Source organism: Neopelma chrysocephalum, unplaced genomic scaffold (assembly GCF_003984885.1).
Source record: "Neopelma chrysocephalum unplaced genomic scaffold, ASM398488v2 Primary Assembly neopelma1_361, whole genome shotgun sequence".
In the NCBI taxonomy this organism is placed as follows: domain Eukaryota; kingdom Metazoa; phylum Chordata; class Aves; order Passeriformes; family Pipridae; genus Neopelma; species Neopelma chrysocephalum.
In genome coordinates, this window is record NW_020898025.1 from 567,420 (window position 1) to 578,402 (window position 10,983).

The window sequence follows — 10,983 nt, forward strand, 5'->3', positions numbered from 1 at the left end:
CCGTGTGGTCATGGGCTGAGAGTGGAAAAAGGAGGGGAAAGCCTCAGCTGTGCTGAGGAGAACGGCCTCTGCTTAGTTAATTTATTTTATTTATTTATTTTCTTTTTTTGGGTGTGGTTTTTTTTCTCTTTAAGGCCACCCTGGGTGGCTCAGCGTGCAAGGTGGCAATGCTGCGGCCTCAGGAAGAGAAAGGTGGGTTTTCTATGGAGCAGAAATAGAGGGAAAAGTAAGAAAACAGGTTCATGGCTGGGCTTCACAAATGAAGATTTGGGAAAGGTCTCTACCCACGTTTGTCACAAGCATGCTGGTGGCTAAAAAGGCCAATACAAGACAGGCATGTCCAAAGTAAGAAAACAAACAAACAAACAAACCCCACTGACACAGAGTACCTGGCATGGCACAGGCTCAGACCTAATCCAGCACCGAGAGCAGGAAAACAGCCCTCAACCCCAATGAGATCCACATGGAGAACTTGGAGCAGAGACACGGTCCCGGTTTCATGGGGTGCAGCTCCAGCCCTCCCCATGCAGCCACCCGTTGTCCCTCCAGGAGCCTTTTCCTGGTGGTGGAAACTCCTGTGGACCAGAGAAAGCGGCTCCTCAGAGCCAGCTCTGCGCCTTTTCAGCACAAAACACCTGAGAGGGTCTGTTCCTCCTGTGGGTTGAGCAGAAACCCAGTCCCATGGGTTTTCAGCCCTTTAGACACCAGGGACACCTCTCGGGTGTGTGGGCAGGATGGGCAGGCAGGGATCAGAGCCCTGTGGGAGGGAGGATGGTGCTGATGGCTGTGGAAGCCGTGCCCCCACTTCCCATGTGGCTTTGGAGCCTCGAGCCACTGCCGGCCATGGCAAAGCCACAACTGACCCCATCTCCCTGCCCCTGATGCCTTTGGACCCCGAGGGGTGTCACTGTGGTGGGGATATCAACTGCTGTGTCAGCAGAGGAGCAGCCAAGGCTGTGTGTGGGGTGACACGAGGAGCACAGCCCAGGCACCAGCGCCAGAAAAGCCACATGTCACCGCTCCTCCTGTCACGGGAGCACGGCACTGGGTGCCACACCATCCCTGAGCTCAGCTCTCCTGCCAGTCCAGACCAGAGCCCTCCGGGAGTTCCTGGTCCCATCTGGGACCACCCTGAGCACATCTGGCTGGACCCTGTGCCGGGAAAAGCCCCGGCAGTGCTTTCCGTGTCCGCAGCAGCAGGGCCGGGGGTCCCACCCCGGGGGCGTCTCATCCCATGGGACATCCATTCCCCCGCTCCCGCACACCCTGCACCCACCAGCCGAGCGTGGGGCTTTGTCTCCCTCTAGTGCACGTTGCTCCAGAGCCGCTGGGCCACGGGATGGACTGGTCAGGGCATCCCTGGACCCGATGGCCACTGCACCCGTCCTGCCGGCACCCCCTGGCACCCACCAGCAACGCCCCCGCCCCAGGGCAAAGCCTGCAGCAGCACAACAGCACCACTCACGTGTCATCCGGTGTGTCCAGCTGGTCCTGGCACAGGGAAAACCTCCCAGGCAGAGTCTGCCACCTTCCTAGGGCACAGTTTGGGCACAGGACCCCAAGAAACCACTCGCCTGCAGCAGCACCCGGAGTTTTATCCTTACAGTGATGCAACCAGGAGTTTTATCGTGTCCCCACACACCTTCTGTATTGACTTTCCCAGTTTGTCCTGTTAAACAAATATCCTGGCAGGGGCACAGGGTGACTGATTATCCTTGCATGGAAATAGCTGTATCCACTGATATATCTATTATTCATTTATTTTTCTATTATTCATTTATTCACTGGGAATTTAGAGGCAATCAGAGAGGCACTCTTGGTCATTTTGCTATAAAAGCATTTTTGATCCTCCTCCTCTGCCAACGAGAACTCGTCTCTCCCGCTTAAAATACATTAATGACCCATTATAGGGCTGGGATCTGCTGCCCTGCTCATGGACAGGAGTGTCTTCGGAGATTTTGAGATTGATATAAATAAACAGGGGTTTGTTAATGTGCTCATTAAGCAAGGGGTGGGCTGGGATGAGGAACACAACGTTTTCCACTCCGAGCTCCCTGGGGCCTCTGTGATAGCAGATGTTGATGCCTAGAAATAAGTGACATGCCAGGCTCTGCTGCCCTGCACCAGCAAGATCCAGACAGTGCCACAGCACAGGGACAGGAGGGTCCCTTCCCCAGGGCCAGGAGAAGTCACCTGGACCACAGAGCTGGGCCAAAGGGTGACCTCAGCCCTTTGCCCCCGGGACAGTGAGTCAGTGCCCACCTGGCACCGTCCCAGATGTTGCCACCACACTGCCCCTGTTTGCAGGAGCAGGGAAAGCCCCGGTGCAGGGAGGGGGTCCTGGCAGCCCTCACAGCTGTGTGATGGCCCCTCGCTTCTGTTTCCCTGTTCCCAGCAGTGCCCACCCCACAGGTGGCCTTTCCCCGCTTCCCCCTTTGCTCCTGGCTCGAGGTGACACCAGTCCCAGCTCCACAGGGGTCACGACCCAGTGGCTGCCCTGCTCCCAGCAGCTGCTTTTGCACGGGTGAAGTGTGAGCACAGCTGACTGTCCCTCACCCGTGGGAACCACCCCAAGGATCACCCAAGGCTGCTCAGCAGGGCAAGGGCACGGCGGGGCCACTGCGAACCCAAAACCCGTCCTGACCGCTGACACGACTTCCCTCAGCCCCACCAGCTGAGCAGGGGCACCACTGCCCACCACACAGCTGCCTCTGGGGGCTGTGCTTTGAGACAAAGCCAGACGAGGTGGTTCACCAACATCCTACTTCTTCTTCGGTGTCTCGGCTCTTCTCCCACTTCCATAAGCAGCTCGGGAACGGGCTCAGCAAGTGCCTCAACCCACCATCTGCTCCATCTTCCAGGAGGGCAGGTCACCTCTGAGCATCCCTGATGCCTGGGGGCAGCCCCCTAAACAGGAGGAAAAATGAAAGCAGGGAACGGGAGGGAAATGAGGGCTAGACTGGAGATTTTCCATCTCTTCCAAAGGGTGCTGGATCAGGTGTTCCCATGTGATTGCCATCCCGGTGGTTCCACAGCAGCAGTGGAGCCAAGAGCAGTTGTGGGCACCATGTCAGGTGGGCACACCCTGCCCTGAGCCCACGGGCTTTTGGGATGAAACAAAGCGATAAAATCCCAATGAGAGAAGAAGCGCCTGGGTAAGAGCCAGGAAGTGACTCCCTTCCCTCCCAGCTGCTAAATGGCTGTGGAACCTCTGCAAAGGGTGAGTCCTTCACAGCACAAAGGGCCCAGGAGGGGTCACAGATGGGTTTTGGAGCAGGTGCTTGATCCTAAAAGCTTTCTGGGGACACCAAGCTTTCCCCCAGAGGCTGCATCCCAATCCCAGCCCTGGCTGCCCACTGAGCTGTGCCATGGCATAGGTGATGCTGCTGCAGAGCATCCCTGTGGGTCACCCACAGCACAGCCAGTGGCACAGACTCCCCTGTGGCACTTTGATGGCAGCTCACAGCAATTGCAATCCTAAAAAGCCTCTTTTCTTTGTTTTATCCTCCAAATATCCATTTATCATCCTCCTCCAAGGCCACTGAAGGGGATGAAGGCTGCCACTGTGAACCCCCCACAGCAGGCAGAAAGCCTCTGGGCCAGGCAGAAAATGTTAATTATTGCATTAGTAAAACACATTTAAACCAAACCCGACAAAATAAACCCAAAAGAACCCTTGACCAAAAATGAAAACAACCTCAAACCCCCCACCAAAATGGCAACAGCACGATGGAAAAAAATAAAGTTATTACTGGCTGCGAACATTCAGGCTCCTGAGCGAGGTCTTTCATAGGTAATTTCTGCTGTAATTAACATCTCTGGGGCTAATGGATCCGACTTCCAGGGGATAAATAGCTGCATTGTTACCCGCCCTCACTCCTGGCCGTGTCCATCCAGGCTGGGGCTGGACCGGCCGGGAAATCTCCGCTTTCATCTGCCGTCAGCGCCAGCCCAGCTGTTATACCCAGGAAATTAAAACTACTCACTGCAGTAAAGTTTTAACGTCCGTGGTTTTATTTGACGTCCCGTGAGTTATGGGCTGGGCTGGATCCCCCCCTGCTCTGATCTCTGGGATTTATGGGTTTGGGAAAAGGCCCCGAGTGACGGGCTGCAGCGCCCAGACGCTGGGCAGGGAGTGATGCACGACCCCGAGGTGCCCGGCTCCCTCCGGGGATCCTGGCTCGGCAAACAGGGGGCTGGAGGCAACTCCTGCTGCAGCTCAGCAGCTCTGGGCTGCCTCTGCCCTTGGGAAACCTCCCCAGGGCCGTCCACGCTCTGCCTGGAGCAATGCTCGGGGTGCCGTGGCTCTTCACACCCATCAGAGCTGCTCTGCAGGGCAGCTGGTGTGGAGCAGAGCGTGGCAGGAATGCCTGGGAGAAGGGATGGGGATGCCCAGGAATACGGATGGAGATGCCCGGGAAGAAAGCACAGAGATGCCCAGGAGAAGGGACAGGAACAGTCAGGGAGAAGCGATGGACAAGCACAGGAGAAGGGATGGGGACCCCTGGGGAGAAGGGATGAAGATTCCCAGGGAGAAGGGGTAGAGATTCCCAGGAGAAGGGATGTGGACACCTGGGGAGAAGCAACAGGGATGCCCAGGAGAAGGGACAGGGACACTCAAGGAGAAGGGACAGGGATGCCCAGCAGAAAGGATGGAGATGTTTGGGGAGAAGGGACAAGTCCTCCAGCACCAGAGGTAGCAACAGTCCATTGCAGCAGAGAGGAAAACCCACTGTGTATCTCACCCCCGTCTCAAACTGTTCCACACATTTCTAAGCCTCCCACCCAGGTGCATCTCCCTGCAAATTTCCGTGCTGGTTCGTCCGTCAGCAATTTGTGCATTTGGGAGCAGAGGGAGGAGGCAGGACCCTGCACCTGCCTCCACCAACCAGAGCTTGCACTGCAAAGCAAGGACATCAACCCCACACCCGAAACCTTGGGGAGAATTACACTCAGTACCCGATATTCCCTCACGGGGACAAGGAGCTGGTTTGGGAGAGCCAAAGTGGCTGCTCGGTGCCCCCAGCTGTGCTGGGACAGAGGGAGGCTGGAGCCACTGCAGCAGCATCCTGGATTTCAGCAGGCAAAGAAAACGCTTAACAGATGGATTTTGCATCCATCCTTGTGGCTCCTAGAATATCTTCATAAGCCACAATGTGCCCTTAATCCCACAACAAAATCAAGTCAAAGAGCAATTAATATTCTGATACCTGTGGCTAGCTGAAGTGATATAGAGCTGAAGATTTCTTTTTCCATTTCACTCCAACTGTGGTTTTGTTTTTTTCCAGCCATTCTCTGGTCAGTGGTTTTAGGGGCACCAAGGTTCACTTTTGTGGGTAACCTCCACTGTTAGCTGTTGATTTAATTAACTCAGGCTCCTCTGCCTTCTTGACCATACCAACCCCAGCAGGGCTGGATTTCAAACACAAGATTAAGCTCGTGTTTTTAAGCTTAAGCTTAAAAAAAGAAGCCCGGAGAAATTAAAAAGGACTACTCCGAACGACCGGCTCTGCAATTCCAGGGTAGCAGCATTGGTTGCTTAATCCCAAACCCGATTAGCCACAAACATTTGTGACTTGTTTTGCCTAAACTTGAACGAAGTGTTAATGACCGTATTCAACAGTAAAAGTCAAGGCACGACCACGGGGATGCTGCGGCAGCTCCCAGAGGCAGCACCAGACAGCAGCTCCTGCTGTTTTGCAGAGACCTCCGGTTGCATCCCCCCAAAAACAGGGAATATTGGAGTTTCTGGGTGGGTCAGACAGCGGGATAACCCTGCATCCCAGGGAAGGGACCTGTGTGACCCCAGCACAGCCTCATGAGCAGCATCTGCAGGTCCAAGCCCAGGTGGGGTTTGGAGGAGAAGCTTCTGAGTCCTCCAGGTTTGGAGTAACCGGAAAACAACCACAGCAGCGTTTATCACTAATCTGTACCCCGGTGAGAAACACAGGTCACAGCCCCCAGGGAGGGGTGGGCACCAAGAGACCCTCAGCAGTGCCCGGGGATGTCCTTCATCCCCTGCTGAACCTCCCGACCTTTGCCAGCAGCCAAACCCCCGGACGAGCAATTGGCCCCGGGCAGATGCTGCCTTGTTTTTAGCAACCTCGTTGAAATTTAAATTGATTTGTTATTTATCCAACTGACAACAAAGAGAGAGAAAAACAGTCCTAACTCTGTGCGCTGGGGAGATTGGATTCCTGTATCACTGTCAGCTGCATTAACTTACTTCCTGGACCTAAATTCAATTAGGGCAGCATTCCCTAGCATTAATAAATCAATACCAATGCCATTTTGATATATTTTGAATGTCTTTCATTATATATTTCAGGGCAGGGATTAGTGCTGAATTCGAAGTTAATGGGACGTGACAAGGCAAATCAAGTTGGGGAGGTAAAGCCTTCGAGCCGTTGGCTGTAATTGCTTTCTGTTACAAAAGATTGTGGCGGTGAAACAAAGAGCTGCTGAACTTTTCTTGGGGAGTAATCCCAGCCAGGGACTCTGTCTCTTTACTAGGGGGAAGAGGAGTCAAACACCAGCAGAAAGTCTCTGGCATTGGATGCAGCATCGAGTCCTTCCTGCAGCAGCTTTCGGGGTGGACTCACACGTGTCTCTCTCTGGAGCTGCCTTAAGTTAAAGGGTTGTGGGCAAATTGAATTTGGAGGATCAGTTAAACAGTAAAGAATTTGTCCCCCAGCCCCTCTGAAGTGATCTTTCAAAAATCGAGGTGAAAATCCTGCAGCCCAGGCACAGCCCCAGGGCCTGCATGTGCATCCCAACCTGCTCATCTCAGGGCAACGGGGCAGTGAAAATGCACATAATTTCCACCACAGACTCATTTCACAGCAAAGGGGAGTTTGCAGAGGTGATGAAAAGCCCTTTACTTGGGGCAGTAAGAGTTTGTGGGCATCAGAGAGAGCATGAGCAACAGGTAAGGAGAGGGGTGCTGCTGGCACAGCTAAAGACAGAGCAGAGCAACCTTGATATTGGAGAAGAGAAGGCACTGGGGAGACCTCATTGCAGCCTTCCAGGCCTTGAAGGGGGCTTATAAAAAAGAGGGAGAGCGACTTCACAGGGGCAAATAGTGACAGATGAGAAATTTAGATTAGATGTTTGGAAGAAATTCGTTACTCAGGGGGTGGGGAGGCCCTGGCACAGGTTGCCCAGAGAAGCTGTGGCTGCCCCATCCCTGGAAGTGTCCAAGGCCAGGTTGGACGGGGCTTGGGGCAACCTGGGCTAGTGGAAGGTGTCCCTGCCCATGGCAGGGGGTGGAACTGGATGATCTTTAAGGTCCCATTCTATAATATTGGCACCCTTAAATCAAAATATAAAAGCCCCAAATCCAGTTCCTCAACTGGGATTAACCCCACTGACTCCCGCAGAACCGGGTTTGGCTGTTCCGGGCAATAATCCCTCGATACAAAAGGTGAACCTCCCCAGCTCCTCCTCGCTGCCTCTCAGATTGATCAGGGCAGTGCTGGCTGCAGATGGAGTGACTGGTTATCAATCCTGGCCATCAATCACTCACTTGGGCCCCTTGCAAAACATTAGTGAAGCAATTTCTCAGAGCGACTCTTTCGGGCCGTAAACCAGGCACCTTGCGAAGGTCTTAAAAGCATTTGCCAGTTATGAGTGGCCTGAAGGGAGCCATTCCTGCTGCATCTGGGGATGAATGAAGATGGAAAATAATAGTGTATCAATGGCATTGAGACTTTGCTGTGTTAATCTTTTAAGGATTAAAGTCGCTTGGCCCTTCAAAATAGGGGTAGTGCGGGATGCCTCTGGATTTTGGTGGATTAAGAGGGGAAAAATGTGTAGTCTGAGGTGACTGCACAGGAGACAGAGACATGCAGATAAGGGCCCTGACTCTCCACTGAAAACCTTCCTCCTCCACCAAAACCTTCCAAACTTCAAAGCACCAGAAAACCCCAGTGTTCCCCTTGCCAAGCAAACCAGCCCCCGAGTCACATTATCCCATCCATAAAATCAAAATATGCTATTAAGAGCAATTAAGAGTCAGGATCGCCCTTTGAAACCAGGTGTTTCCACTTTCAGGGGCACCGTAAGTTGCGAGAGTAAGGGGTTTATGTAGATTTTCCATAGTTGACTCGGAAAAACTAAATAAATAAATAGAGGGAGCCCACTAAAGTGTAGCCCCGAGAAGGCAGGTACAGTGGCATCCTTTTGCAATTCATTAGATCCTTCCTCCTCCGGAGGCAGGTGCTGATCAAGGGAAGGGGAAGGAGGTATAAAAAAGGGCCTCACTGTTGATCAAAACCATTTAGCCCCCACAAAAAAACAAGTAGCTCTTTCTGCAAGTGGATTCCAAAGCCCTGTAAAAAGGCACCAAGAGTGTAATGACCTTATAAAGCTCAGCCTCGAGTGCTTCTGGGGGCAGCTCAGCTCAGGAGGTACCTGGAAGAGCTTTGCCCCTAAAAGACAGCCACTGCCACCCTCTAGGTGATGGAAAAAGCCAAATCCCAGCAGGGATCCACGTGCAGAGGCAGGATCCAGCCCTCCCAACCAGCTTGTTTTCACAGAATCATGGAATGGTTTGGGTTGGAAGGGAAGGGAGCCCATCCAGTCCCACCCCCTGCCATGGGCAAGGACACCTTCCACTATCCCAAATTGCTCCAAGCCCCATCCAACCTGGCCTCGGACACTTCCCCAAATGCCTCCATCAGTGCTGGGCCCCCCTGAGGTCCCTTTGGCCAGTGGGGATCTGGCTCAGGGAAAAGCCAAAAGGAGACATTTTGGCCACATCTGTGGCTTGCCAAATTAAACAGGGCACTTTCTGCCCACTTCTGAGCAGCTGTAACGTGGGTTTATAACTGCTGGAGGGTGTGGAAAGTCCGCTGTTGTGGGGTTTTTATTTAACTTGGCCATGGAGACCAAAGAAAACAAATAAGATGTTCAATTAACCCAAGGATCAGTGAGGATTTTTCCACACAGGCAGCAAACCCTCCTGGCTGGGCTCTGCTCACTGGTGTGGTGGTAACAACTAAACCTGGACAAAATAGATCCCAGATAAGATCCAGGCACTTCCAGCATTGCACCCCAGGCTCCCCAGTGAGGAAAGCCCAGTGAGTGGTGGGTGACATGTCACCCTTGTCCATCCTGCAAGGACCACCTGGAGCGTCCATGGGTTTTCCTTGCTTGTCCACAGCCTCCCCAGAGCACATCCCTCAAAGCCTGCCCTCACACTTTTGGTTATTCCCACCTTCCAACAGCAGCCAAACCCCATCCTGCACAAGGCAGCAGCCAAATCCCAGCCAGCAGCTCTAGGCAGCCACCCCCCAGCGCATAAAATGGATTTCTTCCCCCATCCCAACATTCAGCTTTGGTTTTTCAGGCTCAGAACCTTTCACATCCTCATCTCAAGCAGCTCTGCCTCTCCTCATGCAGCCTCCACCTGCCTCCCCCTCCTTCGTGCCAGGTGAGACCCCACAACCAACCACCCCCTGAGCTGCTTTCCCCCGACTTCCTCGTCTCACCCCAGTGTTTAAACCCACTCCAGGGAGAAGGAGAAGAAGAATCATTAATGGCTTTGCCCAGATGTGTTGCACAACCTCTAAAAAAGCAGAAGCCTCACTTGCAAAGAAACGTGGCTTGGGCAGCCCCGACAAGCCCCCAAACCTCTCTGCCCACAGTCTTGAGCAATAATTTATCCCAGCCAGGATGGGGATCTTCTCTCTCCACGCCACAGTGAGCCCAGGAAGGCTCAAGGTTTGCATGTGCATCCACCATCCCAGTCTTTCCAAGGGGATCTTCATCCTGCAACCAGGGCGTGATGCTGCCAGCTCGCTCCTAACCCAGGGAAACGAAGGAGGAGGTGCAAACCAAGGGCTGGAAAGCTGGAAGAGCCCACATCTGCCTTAGAGAGGTTTGATTTGTCCTGTTTTTAATTCATTAAAGGTGTGAACCAAATGGCAAAGAGAGCTGGGACTGTGGGAACCCAACAAGGGCACAAAATCCCACGTATGAACACGAGAATCTGAAAAGGTGTTCCATGACCTGATGTGGGGGGGAAGGATAAAAACACGGAGATTCAAACATTCCAGAAATAACCCAGGCAGTTCCTGAATTACCACGGCGTTGATGGAGGCTGCACCGCTGGCAAGGCACCGAAATCTGCCGTAACCCCACAAAAATCAATGCGGGCAGAGCTCTGCCAGAGCAGCAGCATCTCCTCGGCCTCCTGAGCTGCGTTTCTTCGAGGGTGCTCAGGACACCAGCAATGGGGGAGCACACACACACGCTCACCCTCAGCCCAGCCCTGCAGCCACCGCCGCTGGAAGAGGCTTAAAATCAAGATAAGAGCATTGCTGCACCAAGAACCAGCAGACCCAGGGCTGAGTAGGGCAGGAAAAATCATCCCACCTGCAGTTCGACCACAAAACTCTCCCTTTTTACCCCAAACAAAGCCCTTCTTCCCCTCCCTGCAGCAGTTTTTTGAGCCTCCCCATCATTTCATGGACAAGCCCATCATCCCTTTACTTCTTGCCTCTGCTTCAGACATGACCTTTTGATTTCTCGGGTAGAGTGTAAATTACATGTCGCCAGCATAAAATATTAAATCCAATTTATATTTAATTATTGATGTTATTATGTATTCCATAGTAATGGCTAGCAGGAAAAAAAAGAAAATATCCACCCCACCATTAAATAGCTCGGTTGCATTAGCAGCTTCTTGAGGTTAGAGATCTTCCTCCTCTCCTTCTTAACGGTAAGATTGATGGGGATGGGGAATTTTGTAAATAGTCTTCCAGAAATATTTTATCTGATTATTGTACCTATAAAAGGGAGCGGGGAGGGGGAGAAAGGGCCCTCTTAAACCGCTGCTAATTATTTGCTCAGCTAAAGGGCAAACAGCTCGGTGAGCTGCTTAATGCTCTCCAGCAACCCCACTGCAGGTCGGCAGCTCCAGTAGCCCCTGTAGGCAGGGATGGGGCTGTGGAAACCAGTCTGGGTTTAAGAAAAAAAAAA